Source organism: Athene noctua, unplaced genomic scaffold, assembly GCF_965140245.1.
Source record: "Athene noctua unplaced genomic scaffold, bAthNoc1.hap1.1 HAP1_HAP1_scaffold_79, whole genome shotgun sequence".
Classification (NCBI taxonomy): domain Eukaryota; kingdom Metazoa; phylum Chordata; class Aves; order Strigiformes; family Strigidae; genus Athene; species Athene noctua.
In genome coordinates, this window is record NW_027437566.1 from 414,146 (window position 1) to 426,201 (window position 12,056).

At 40.8% G+C, this 12,056-nt stretch overlaps 1 pseudogene; it reads right to left on the reverse strand.

The window, feature by feature from the left end:
- Positions 1-8,851: 8,851 nt before the first annotated feature.
- On the reverse strand, positions 8,852-11,479 carry LOC141955028 (zinc fingers and homeoboxes protein 1-like; annotated as a pseudogene).
- Between the last annotated feature and the right edge of the window lie 577 nt (positions 11,480-12,056).

The following is a 12,056-nucleotide window of genomic DNA, read 5'->3' on the forward strand; positions in this document are numbered from 1 at the left end:
GTCCCTGGCCTGCTGACACAGCAGAACAGTTCAGCAACAAGCAGCTGTACTGACTTGCACGTGAAGCTGACCTCACGCTGGCTGTTCAGCCAAGCCAGTTCTCCAAATTCAATGCATCTGAGGAATCAGTGAAATTCAGTTTTGTGAAACAGGAAAAAAAGACATTTGAGAAGAGCTGGTTTGTGACATTTTCATACAGACATGGTTCCTGGTTTCCACATCACCTCTTAAAACCACACGCACTCAGTAAAGAGACATTTATTCCATTATTTCTTTTTTCAAATTTTTGGTACAAAGTTTATTTTCAGAAGTTCCCACATGATCCTTTCTCTTATCAGGAATTTTCTATCTCCGATTTATTTTCTTTATCTGTTGAAGCAAAAGCAGTAATTGCTACAGAAAGCAATAATGGCAAATAGTACAAATATTTTACAGCAGCATTTATTTGTCTCTGCCTCAAGAAATTAACAAAAATAAATCCAAAGACAAGATCCATACTGCCACAAAGGCTTAGGTTTGTAATATCCAGAAGTACGCTGCGTTCCCGTATATGAGTTGTACAAGTCCAGCACAACTTTCTAAGTTTGTGCAGAGCCTGATAAATAAGACACGGAAATATCAGTTATGTTATACTCTTTCTAAGGACTTTTACTCTGTAAAATGTTCGGTCACTCAAAGCTATAAGCTTAATCACATATCAAAGAACACAGGCAATAAAGCCCATCTTACTAGAACATATAGTATTAGGCCAAACAAAACATAAGAGGACAAAATCTAGTGGTCACTGAAGCCTCTTCAAAAAAGGTCTAAAACAGAATGTTTCCATTACGTATCAGAATAAAAATGTACTGTATTAAAATGTGATTTTTTTTTTATTTTTTTTTTTTTTACAAGCTTTTAATCAGTCTTCAATTTACAGTGCGGAACTTCTGCCAACTACAGTAGTTTAACTTTGGCACAACACTAAGTTCCAATCCTTTTGGTATTCAAGTCCTGTGTGTGTCCAAAAATATTCTTGGTTTCACAAAAGATTAGGCCCATTCACAGTCAACCAGTTATCTTGAACTTTTTCAAGAATTGCTTCCCCTTCACCACACTGGGCAACTACAAAGGAAAGACACTGTAGACTATTGCATCATTCAAAAGAAACTCTTCATTCTAAACAGTGACAGTATTGTTGCTTCCTTTAACATCACATACAACAGACAGATCACAGAGGGCGACACACTGGACACCCTCTAAAAACCTTGCTGGTCGTGAGTGAATTGTCTTCCTCATACTTCAAATATATAACAATGCATTACCTTAATTTCATTTCACATGTCAAACAGGACATTTAAGTATATTGCAATATATTATAGAAAATTGCAAAGCGCCATCATTTCTGTAAATGAGATCAACACCTGTTAACTCTCCTGTGCACATGAAGAGCCGTACCTAGTGCCACATTTTCTATACAATATAAAGCCTTCCCAGGTAGGGCAACTCAGCTTTAGTGCATTTCTGTACAGACTGTAAGCAAACATGCAGATAGCCAACTATGCAAAATAAGAAACACCTTTGTAAGTTGGAACTGGAGGCAGGGGGAACATTTTGACATCATAACAGAGCTCTTGCAGTTGATCATTTCATATCACAGATGAAGACTTGAATCTTCTGCCGTTCTAGCAGGTTCTTTAGGGAAAGTTTCATGATAGGTATCTAGTATTGGACAAGCATAAGGAAATACCTTCATCAGCTGGGACACAAATATTATGTGTCTTAACACATTCTAAGTTATGCACGATCCATATAGTTCATATGTTCATATAGTAATCTTATCTCTAAAATACTTGAGAAACTCCAGATCATTTTTAGGCTACAGTATTATAGCCAAAGATCAGTTACTTTATTCACCACTGTAGTGCTACCTGCTCTAGGAAAAAAAAAAAAAAAAAAAAGGCCTCACACTTCCCAACAAGCATCAAGTCAGAAGCAGAGGTAAGTACCATTGCTAACTACAACACAAAGACAAGTGCTGCAATCCAGCCAGCACACTCCCAGGTGAAGATCCACCTCACCTAATTTCAGCTGTCTGTAGTGTCCGTGTCTGCCTGCAAGCCACATGTTAAGAGTCAATGAAGTTCAGGGTGCAGTTCATCTGACCAACTCCAAGCATGTAGGATCAACGGGCTTGCATTTGTTAGGTATACTGACTAGCTGCAGTGTCTTGCTCAAATGCAGAAGAATCCCACCTTAATTCACAAAAAGTGCTACAGGATCCTCAGTTATCACTCTACATTTTACAATGTCATGTAAGTCAGTTTTGCAATGACTATCCACTGAAAAAGTGAAGATGCTCTTCACCACAGAAGGAGAAAAACTCCCAAGAGCTCCAATCATTAAACTTGAAAATACTGGATGTTACCTGCCTGTGCTTCAAAATCTCCCCTTTTAAAGGTGGGAAAACAATACAAAAGTTTGAGCTATTGAGTGTGTATAAGTAGCTATTGAGGGGATTTTTCACCTTGCTACATCTTTCATTTTAAAATCTTTTCCTACAGAATTTTAACACATCACCAAACCTCAAGTAACTTGACCTAGTAAGTTTGTGTCATGCTACTTGCTAAATCTACATTACAAGTTTGATGGAGAGTATAGGTGTAATCCAGCACTGTTCAGTGCAGGGAACCAAGCCCTCTACTAGCCCTTCCCATATCTAGTTTACATCAGCATCATGAACAACTCTCAACAGTTTCACTGCTCTCTAATCACAGCCACCATCTTTTCATTACTACTGAATGTAGGCAAAATTATTTTCCAAGAAAAAATAAATTAAATCAAAGAAAGTAGCTATATGTTATTGCATTCTATTTTTGTGCATTCAGGTTAGAGCAAGGATATTTAATATTACAGAAGCTTAAAGATTATCTTCTCTCCTTGGGAGATATGAATATAGACAGATACATTCAGGTGGAGGATGCAAATCGATACTGCTATATTTACAGAAGCAAATACTGAAATCCAGCCTGGATACATAGTACTCTGTTAAGTGCAAAAGGGAAAATGCTCCCCACCTTAAACTACAGCTTGGTTACTCAGCAGCCACAGACTAGTTGTCAGTTACTGCTGTGCTCTCATTTCAGAGGAAAACGGAGGAGGAAAAGTGTCAGCACCTTTGGGCTTTCTGGCCTACAGGGACTGCATAAAGCCATGAATCACTTTGTATGGGCTCCAGAAATGCTTTCTCTGCTCTGCAGAGAAGGGAGTGCATTTGCCTGCCTCAACAGTTCCTTGGCGAGAAGGAGGAAAATAGGCTTTTGCCCAAAGTCAGCAAATCTTGCATTAGAAAAATTATTTCATGTCATGTGAGGACATCATTGCAAGTTTCCTTCCCTATAATCAAAGTTACTGCCAGACCATATTGCATATAATGGCATGAAAAAAAAAAAAAAATTAAAATGGTACTGGACAAGGTTAAAAAGGGAATGGCCTCATTTACTATACTGTATTAGAGACAATCCACTAAATTCTAATCATGAGGTACTAGATATCTTTCCTCTCCTTTGCTTTGAAGACAAGACAGAGATTTCTAAAAATGAGTGATTGCAATACTTCACTTGTTCTGTCAGAACAAGTGTAAAATTTGCTTTGCTTATCAACTTCTAGGTAACTGAATTGTGCAGGGCAAGCAAAAGCCTTCAAGCTTCTACATCTTCCCTTCTTTCCACTTCTTACAAGCCAGCACTCTGTTAGTTCATTCAAACCTCCAGGGAGGACTAGCTCTTTCTTTTTACAACAAGCACTAACCATGGGGTCAGTGAGAGGTTGATACTGGGAAGACAGCACTGTTTAAGATGGAACTGTGCTCCTTCATTGTACTCAGAAGCAAGAGCAGAACATGGCATGAAGCAGCATGATACAACGATGGTGGATGCCTCACCCAGTTGTGACACCACTTGCTTTCTTTTAACCCTTTCTTTCACTCCATTCTGGCACAGGATTATCTTTATTCTCCCTTTAGCTGAATTCTAGATACAGCAAGTAACTGGTGTTATCAGATCAGGTACTCCTGGCAGAAACAGCAGACGGAGAGGAAAGCTCAACCTTAGCTCTAAAGGAACTGGTGCTCACAGCTGAATTCTGAAACAGTGCTCCCAGCGAAGACTGAGAACAAACCAGAGGCAAGGTCTGAGCAAGGTCAGTTTCTTCATCTCACTGTCAATGACAATCACTGGAAGCTGGTTCATAACTGGCTCAAACCTAAGAGGTGAAGCTCCACACAAATACAGAAAACATACCACAGGCTCATCTACACACAGTTCTTCACCAAGCAGGGAAATCCATAAAACCCCACATTGGACACTCACCCCAGGGTAGACATACTTTCTTGCCCCTTCGCTCCCCACTGTCAACACAGCTCAGTCCAAGTGGCTTCCAAAACATCCTGCAGGTGTGCATAAGCTACAGGAGGGAGCCAGGCTGCAGGGGCGTGCTGCTGCTGAGCACTGCAATGCTCAGGTTCATCATAAAGACACTTGCTGATGTGCTTAGGTTGAGGAAGTTTCCTGTATGTAACCGGTAGAATGAGAAGGTGCCATATCCTCTCCACCCACCAGGCAATTTCTTTCCTCTCAAGTGACCATATAGTGTGCCTCGGGCACCTATGCAAGGAGCACAGCAGCCTAAGGTTGGCCGAGATGAATCTGAGCTAAACTACTGTTACCAGTAGCTTTGAGTTCCCACCAGCCACAACCAAAATTCACAGACAGAGACCAGCATGCTGATAGCTCTTTCCAATGCTCCTCTCCTGACACAGGAGGCCTCCGGAAGGAGCTTCCCTCTCTCCCAGTACACAGTGCAAATACACGTGCTGCAAACATGAAATAAACTGGTAACTGATGGACTCTGTTTGTTCAAACAGAAATAACAGACAGATTAGGAGCAATAATGAATGCATTCAATTGCTTTCTTTAGGCTGAACTCACCCAGATTTTTCTCATCCTTGGCACAACTGAAAGGCTTACAGTGTGCACGTAGCCCAAAGGAAATGTGGACACTCCGCATCTCTCATTAGCTGATCCACAGCACATGGCTTAATTTAAATTTTATACTCTGCAGAGATGATGATCCTCAATGGGCTGTAAATACTATTATAACTACTGGAATACATGGAACTGTAATATTTACAGCAACTGAAAATCTGGCCCAGTATACATTAGCCGCCATCTCTGACCATTTTACTGAAAGAAGAAATTCAATCCAACTATATTTAGTCTGATAAACAATGTATTTCCCCTTCCTGTGTTTTTCAGACCAGATGTGCTAAGGCCTACCATTGTAGACGAGTGTTATTTAACAGAACACTGCCAAAATGGAAAATTTCCCAGTTTAATCAGATCATTAACTTGGATCTTTATTTTTTTCTCATCTTTTAAAGAAGGCTGGATTTAATGCTAATATAAATGCGGTCTCTGCTAACAAAAAATGGAGATATTATGGACAGGTTGCTTGGGTGGGTTTTAGTTTTGGGTTTTTTAAAAGAAAATTAATTCTGGGTCAACCTTAAGGATTAAGGCAACTCCAGATTTTTGACCCCCTATTCCCAGCAGAGCTTGAAGCTAATATAAGTCCTTATTCTATCTGCTGGTATCTACAACAGCCTCATCCATACCATTACCAGCCAAACAAGAATATCTCCCAACCACACGGAGCAGTCAATGCTGAAAAGGCCAGACCCTGATCTCTCTTACAGCATCTCACATCCATACAGAGTTCAATGAAATATGCTGACAACATGGTTTTGCTCCTCCCCCATTCCAAAGTTAAACCAAGGGATTCTTGGCTAGTCCTCTCCAGCACCACTGGCTACTTTGTGCCTCACCAATTTGAATCTTGGAAGCCAGGCAATAGTTTCGTCATCAAATTCATGACACACACCAAAAGCCACTGCCTTTTTCTTTCCAGCAATCTCAAATAGTCAGAAGAGCTCACCGCAGGAAATGGCTTTCACAGACAACATCCTCCTGTAATTCAGGCAGCCTGTTCAACCTGCGAGCAGAAAGACAGCTACAAGTGTCCAGGGAGAAAGGCGAGTTAATATTTTTTTCATCAGACGTTTCTTGCTTCGATCTGGGTTTCACCCACTACCAGGCACAAAACCCAGATCTAACATGGGCTCCTCTGTTTCAGAATATCATGACTAAAAGGACTTTCTTGGTCTTTTGACAGTTATCACAGTGAGGAAGAAAGAGTAATTCCAGATTAGGTTCTTGGAAATGTGGAAACATTAGGATGTATTTTCTCTACACTAATCTGTCTCTCGTTGGTCATCAGATGCAGAAGCCTACAGAGGAGATGCTGACAGATGTACAAAAGGAGGTTGCTAGTATCCTTTCTGTTAGTGTCAATATAAAAGCAGACAATGCTGGCCATAACAGCAGCACCAATTAATCATCATCACCTTTTGACATCTAAGTATAAAGTAACATCCCTAAAAAATACAGACTGATCGTAGCAAGAACACAAACTACTTGTCCTCAGAGTGCCAGTTTTCTAGGATGCCAGACATCTGCCTAAACTAACTTCCGTGAATTTGGCCCATTGTTTTTAAGTTGCTAATTCAAACTCAGAGTTCTATGTGTTGAGACTAAATGGCCTTTTTTTCCCCCTCCCTCTGTTTTAAAGACACTTGTTCAAGACGTAGATGTTCTGTATCAGATTAAACTACTTCTGACATTCACGTCACATAGATCAAACTACCTCTAAAAATAAGTGTGTTTCCCCAGTAGCCTCAAGAACAATCAGCATAGTGGTGAGGTGAGCTCAATTTGTTAGGATGAATTTAGGTTAAACTTGTGCACAAATCATTCAACTGGGCTATCACTTATTCTTATTAAGAACAATTAAACACAAGCGTGTTTATAATTTCTAAGAATCTAAAAGCTATATAACTTTTTTTTTTTTTTTTTTTTTGAGAAATAAACATCATGTCATAGCCACAACTTGAAAATCTTTCTTACTAGCAGCCAAAGACGCTTTTCATCTCTGTATCTGTGTATTCTTAGAGAACTCCAAGCAACTCTGAACAGCTTTTAGGCAGCTTCCACCTCACGTTTACCTTAAAATTCAGTGTAAGTTTTCAAGAAATTATTCTTTTCAGCTAGAAATATACGTACTTTTCTTACCATTTCCAACAAAGAGTGCACAAGCTAAAAACAAATGTTACTATCAACTGCACGAAGTCTGTCAGGCATTTAAATTAAATTGATGTAGGATACACTGATTAAATGTAACAAAAAGCATCTTCTAGCATTAGACTCATTCAGTCTAAATAATTATCAACAAAGAACATTTCAGCACAAGTTCTGTAAACCCAAAACACTCTGAAGGTACACAAAAGGTGCCATAATCACCTCGCATTCTTAAACCAAGCAATCCTCACCCCTAGGTTCATTGATTCCTTTGTCACACTTTTCCCCTTCTCTTTTGTTTGGAACTCTTTCCTTAAGGAATAAACCCAGGCCTTGAAACCTTTCAGGTGAAGCGGTGTTTGCAAAAAGACATCTTAGGTTTTTGCATTTTCATCCTTCATGAGCGGGCAATGTTCTCCTACATCAACGAAAAACACGTCTATGGGTTTTTTTGAATTAAACAACATAAAGCAATTAAATATTGAGAAGCAGTCACATGAATGATGAACATGAATCTTCCAGTTGATAATGCGGAAGAGGAGGAGCTGAACTGAATCTGACTTATAACCCCACGTCCTAGGCTAGGCCTAAGGATGTCCATCGCTTTGTAGCAAGGAAGCAAATAGTTGTTGCCTGCACAGGTAGCATCTTGCTGTCGCGGATGAAAGTATTGACACGGTAATGATTTAGAAAAATAATCTAGATTTATTAATAACTAACAACTATTTGTCAATACAAAATAGCTCAGAAAGAAAAGCGACTTATTCAGGTTCTAAAATGACAATATTCACTCTAACTTACTTAACGGTACCTTAGTTTATACACATATGTACATGCGCATACAGAAACCAGACATATACATACAGAAACAAAGGGGTTTGGATTTGGTGAAATGAACACAAAAGGGACAAGCACACAGGAACAAGGGTAAGGGTACGTACCCACACACACACATCCCCACCAACAAACAGGCGAAATAGAAGCTAGCTCAAAGAAAATTTCCCTCTCGAGTTTAGATCAAATACTCACAATGCCTTGGCATTCCTCAACGGGCGATAATTGAGACTCGAGCGGGGGGACTTCGCCCTGGCCTTCCACCTGGAGCAGACGACACCTTAAGGGTTTTGGTACCTGAGAGGCGTCCCAGCTCAGGGGAGATGCTGGTCACAGGCTGCTGCGATCCAGGAGAGCTCAAAGGGTCTCTCTGGTGGTCGCAGTTTATAGGATCCAAGATAACTGACTTTTGTCAAATACTATCTGGTGCCTTCCGGCAGTTGCACAAGAATTTGAATAACATGCAACCCTATTATTGTTCCATCTGATCACATCCCAGGCATAGGTGTGTCAGGCCATCAGGAGATGATGGGCCATTATAACCTTTTCCAAGCAATTGGGAGGGGCAGGAGCCAGGCTCCTCAAGGTTATCAGTCCTTATCTCCATAGATTGGTGGATGGCTTGGGGGAATGTGGATGGAATCACACCTGGCACCAAGCAGCCCAGCAAGGAGGGCAGGGAGGGGTAAGAATTGCACCACCACACTTGCCTATGTTCTTTTATGTAGAAGGAAAATGCTGAGCAGGTGCTTGCTAAATTGAAGGCCATGAAAAATCATTTGGCTCTTCACCATAACATCCAACCTAATTAGTTGGGTTTTGGCCCCCAAATCCCAAATGGCATGTCAATCTGATTTTGAAAGTTTACGCTTAACATGTCGGGGGCGTTCCCAAGTATCACTATCATCTGTTTCTTCCTCATCTTCCTGATCTTCCAGCATTTCATCTTCCTCCTTGTTCTTATCAAACAGCTCTATTCCAAGTTCTAATCCTCTTTGCCTTTCTGCAAACCATTCTCTGACCTGCTCATATCCCATGTGAGATTTGGCTACCAGTTCATCGAGGTCTTGCTCATTAAGGAATCTGTGCTTCATATAGTAGTCCTTTAGGATTGCTGTTCCAGTTTTGAATTTTATGACAGACACACCTCTGTCCCAGCAATTTAACCTCGTGCTTCCCTGAGGTCTCCCCCGAGGCCTCCCCCTCCCCTTCAGTCTTCCTTTTCCTCTCTTTCTCGCAAAGCCTTGGCCAATCAGACTGTTTGCATTGGCACTCTAGTAATAATAATACCATTTCAATCCTCCATTTTTCCAAGCATAGCGAGTATCTCCAAACCAGCTCACAATTTCTGATCTTGGGAGCCCAGTTTCTTCTGCTAGTTTGTTGTATTCTTGTAGAGATGGCCACTGAGTACGGACAAAAGAACTTTTAAGCAAGTGCAACTGCTCTGGTGATTTTTTGCCTATTTTGCTTGAAGTGGAATACACTGATTTGGCTCCTGCTGCTCCATCTCCCACAGATGTTTCTCCAGTCTCTTCTTTTGAGCTGCCAGCATTGCTCTCATTCAAGTCAGCTCCCTCTTCTTTCAAGACATTCAATTTCCTTCTTTCTGTAAACCAGGCATCAAACTCTCTCCTGGTCAGTTTGGTTTGGGCTATTAACCTATTCATCTCTTCATCAGTAAGGACTGGCTTATTAAGAAAACCTGCTTGGAGGACCTGCAGCTGTCCAGCAGTCTTCTCTTTGAATTTCTGCTGGTTGAAATCAGGAAAAGCACTCCATGATGACTTGTTCTGTGGAGTGACTCCCGTTGGGGACTCATTCATTTCATCGCTTGAATCAATAACAATGGTGGCACACGAATCACTGTTGAGATGAATCCCATGATTATTCTTTGAGTTTCTCTGATTGTAGCATGTATCGCTGAACCACTTTCTGATCTCTCCTTTAGTCAGGGCCGTTATTTTCATAAGTCTTACAACTTCTGAATCTTGAGGAAACTGATTTTTAAGGTAGCTGACTCAATTCTGCCAGCTGTTCCTTAGTTTTTTTCGCTCAGATTACAAAGGAGTCAGGATTCATCAGCACGCATTCATTTTTGATAGGCCGAGGGGCTGGAACAGCAGCTCCTTGTTTGGTTTCTGCAACAGGCTGAGCAGTGTGAATCTGACTCTTCTGTAACTGTGTTTGGTTTGGGACTCCTGCTACAGTCAAAGCTATTGGGGCTGTTACTGGTAACGTATTTGCACCTGTAACTTGCATGAGAACAAGTCCTGGCTGACCAACTATTTGGCATGTCTGTAAAATTGAAGGCAAACCATTGCTAGCGGCAGAAATGTGTGCTGGAATAACAGTAATTGTCTGTGGCACGGTATGCACCGTGCCATTAAATTGTTTCCTCCTTGCTTCCTCCACTTCCTCTGGCGTCCAGCTCACACCGTGTTTCAGACGCTGCGCAGAAAACCATATTCTAATCTGTTCCTCTGTGTGACTTAGCTTGAGTGGAAAGAACAGTGATTTCTGACAAGGCTGGATATGGGAATTTGTTGTAGGTGTTAAGCAAAAGAGGACTGTTATCCAAAGCAGTATTATAGGCTGGAATGCTATTTACAGGTATTAGGACTTTTGGAATCAGGTTTGAGTTCTGTGGAGCTGTAAAGGCTGTTATAACCTGTGCCACCCCAGGCTGAAGCACTGGTGCTGGAGTCACTACGGCACTAGCCACATCTGCTGCACTGCAAACACCTGAATGGCTTGCTTTTGACTCAGAAACTGCTGGTGGTGGGTTTTCTAATACTTCTTCAGAGTTTGGCTCCTTTTCAGTTCCCTTTTCTTCACCAGCAATGTCATCAACTACATTGTGGAAAACAGCAATACGTTTATTCTCAGTTTTGTTTTTCATCATTTTCATAATAGGAGTTTTGCTGATTGAGATCCCTGATGAGGGGACCTCAGAAGAGTCAGCCTGTTCAACATTTTCTTCTCTAACAAAACTCCCGCCAAAAGTGAGATTGTTCAGTGTTTGTTCAAAGATTGTCTGATTACTATGTTTCACCATGGTCAACTTAAAATTCTCTTCTCCAGGGTGGTACTTCAAATTATGTTCTGAGAGAGCATCATATCTTTTGGTAAGAAAATTGCATTCTACACAAACATAGGATGAATTTAATACTACGTTGGGATGTTCTGAATCTACGTGAAAAATAAACTTATTGAGATGGGGAGTTTGAAAAGTACAGTATTTACACTCGTAACCACCTTCTACTTTATTCTACTTTATTTGTATTTTTCTGATTGTCTGAATCCACATACTCATGAACATCCTCATCACTTGTTACGCTCTCTGCTGTAGGGTTATCTGCTGGCGCAAGTACAGGTGGTCCTTCCTCCAACTCTGATACCATTTCTAGATCCGGATCCTGCTCGTTGGCTAAGACCATGCACAGTGTTGTTGATTTTCTTTTACTTGCCATGCCTGTTATGTGAGAATGATACTGACTGGTCAGGTACAGACCTAGCTTCAAGCTCTTCTTGATTAATAGTAATGGCTTTCGGTACTTCAAGTCAGTTCTTGTAAAGTCTCAACATTTATCCCGTTAGCAGATTTCCTTTTGTAGTGCAATCAGGTTAGAAATAGTTGAGGATGAAATGTTGAGAGACACTGCTTTAAAGTCCACATCCACCACCTGTAGCAAAGAAGAGACAGTGGAATTAGTTAAAGAGTAATTTCTATTCTGCTACGTATTTTGGCTTAAGGTAATTCAGTCCTTTGTGGTTCAATCTGCCACTGTTCATCCCCTGAAAACAGCAGACCCATTCCAAAAAGAGTTACTCAAACTAAGTTAAGAAAGGCAAAATCCAATCCACTTACTGTAGGCAGAAATTTGTTTTCGTGCATGTCAATTCACTGAAAGTCATAAAACACAGGATGGTGTAAGACAGGGAACCTTCTGACTGTTTCCCTGTCTTCAGAAGCCTTTTTCTTGGCATAATGTTGAGGTCAGTTGTCCTATATAACTTGCCTTTGAACTGCTTTGCCTAAGCTCTGAC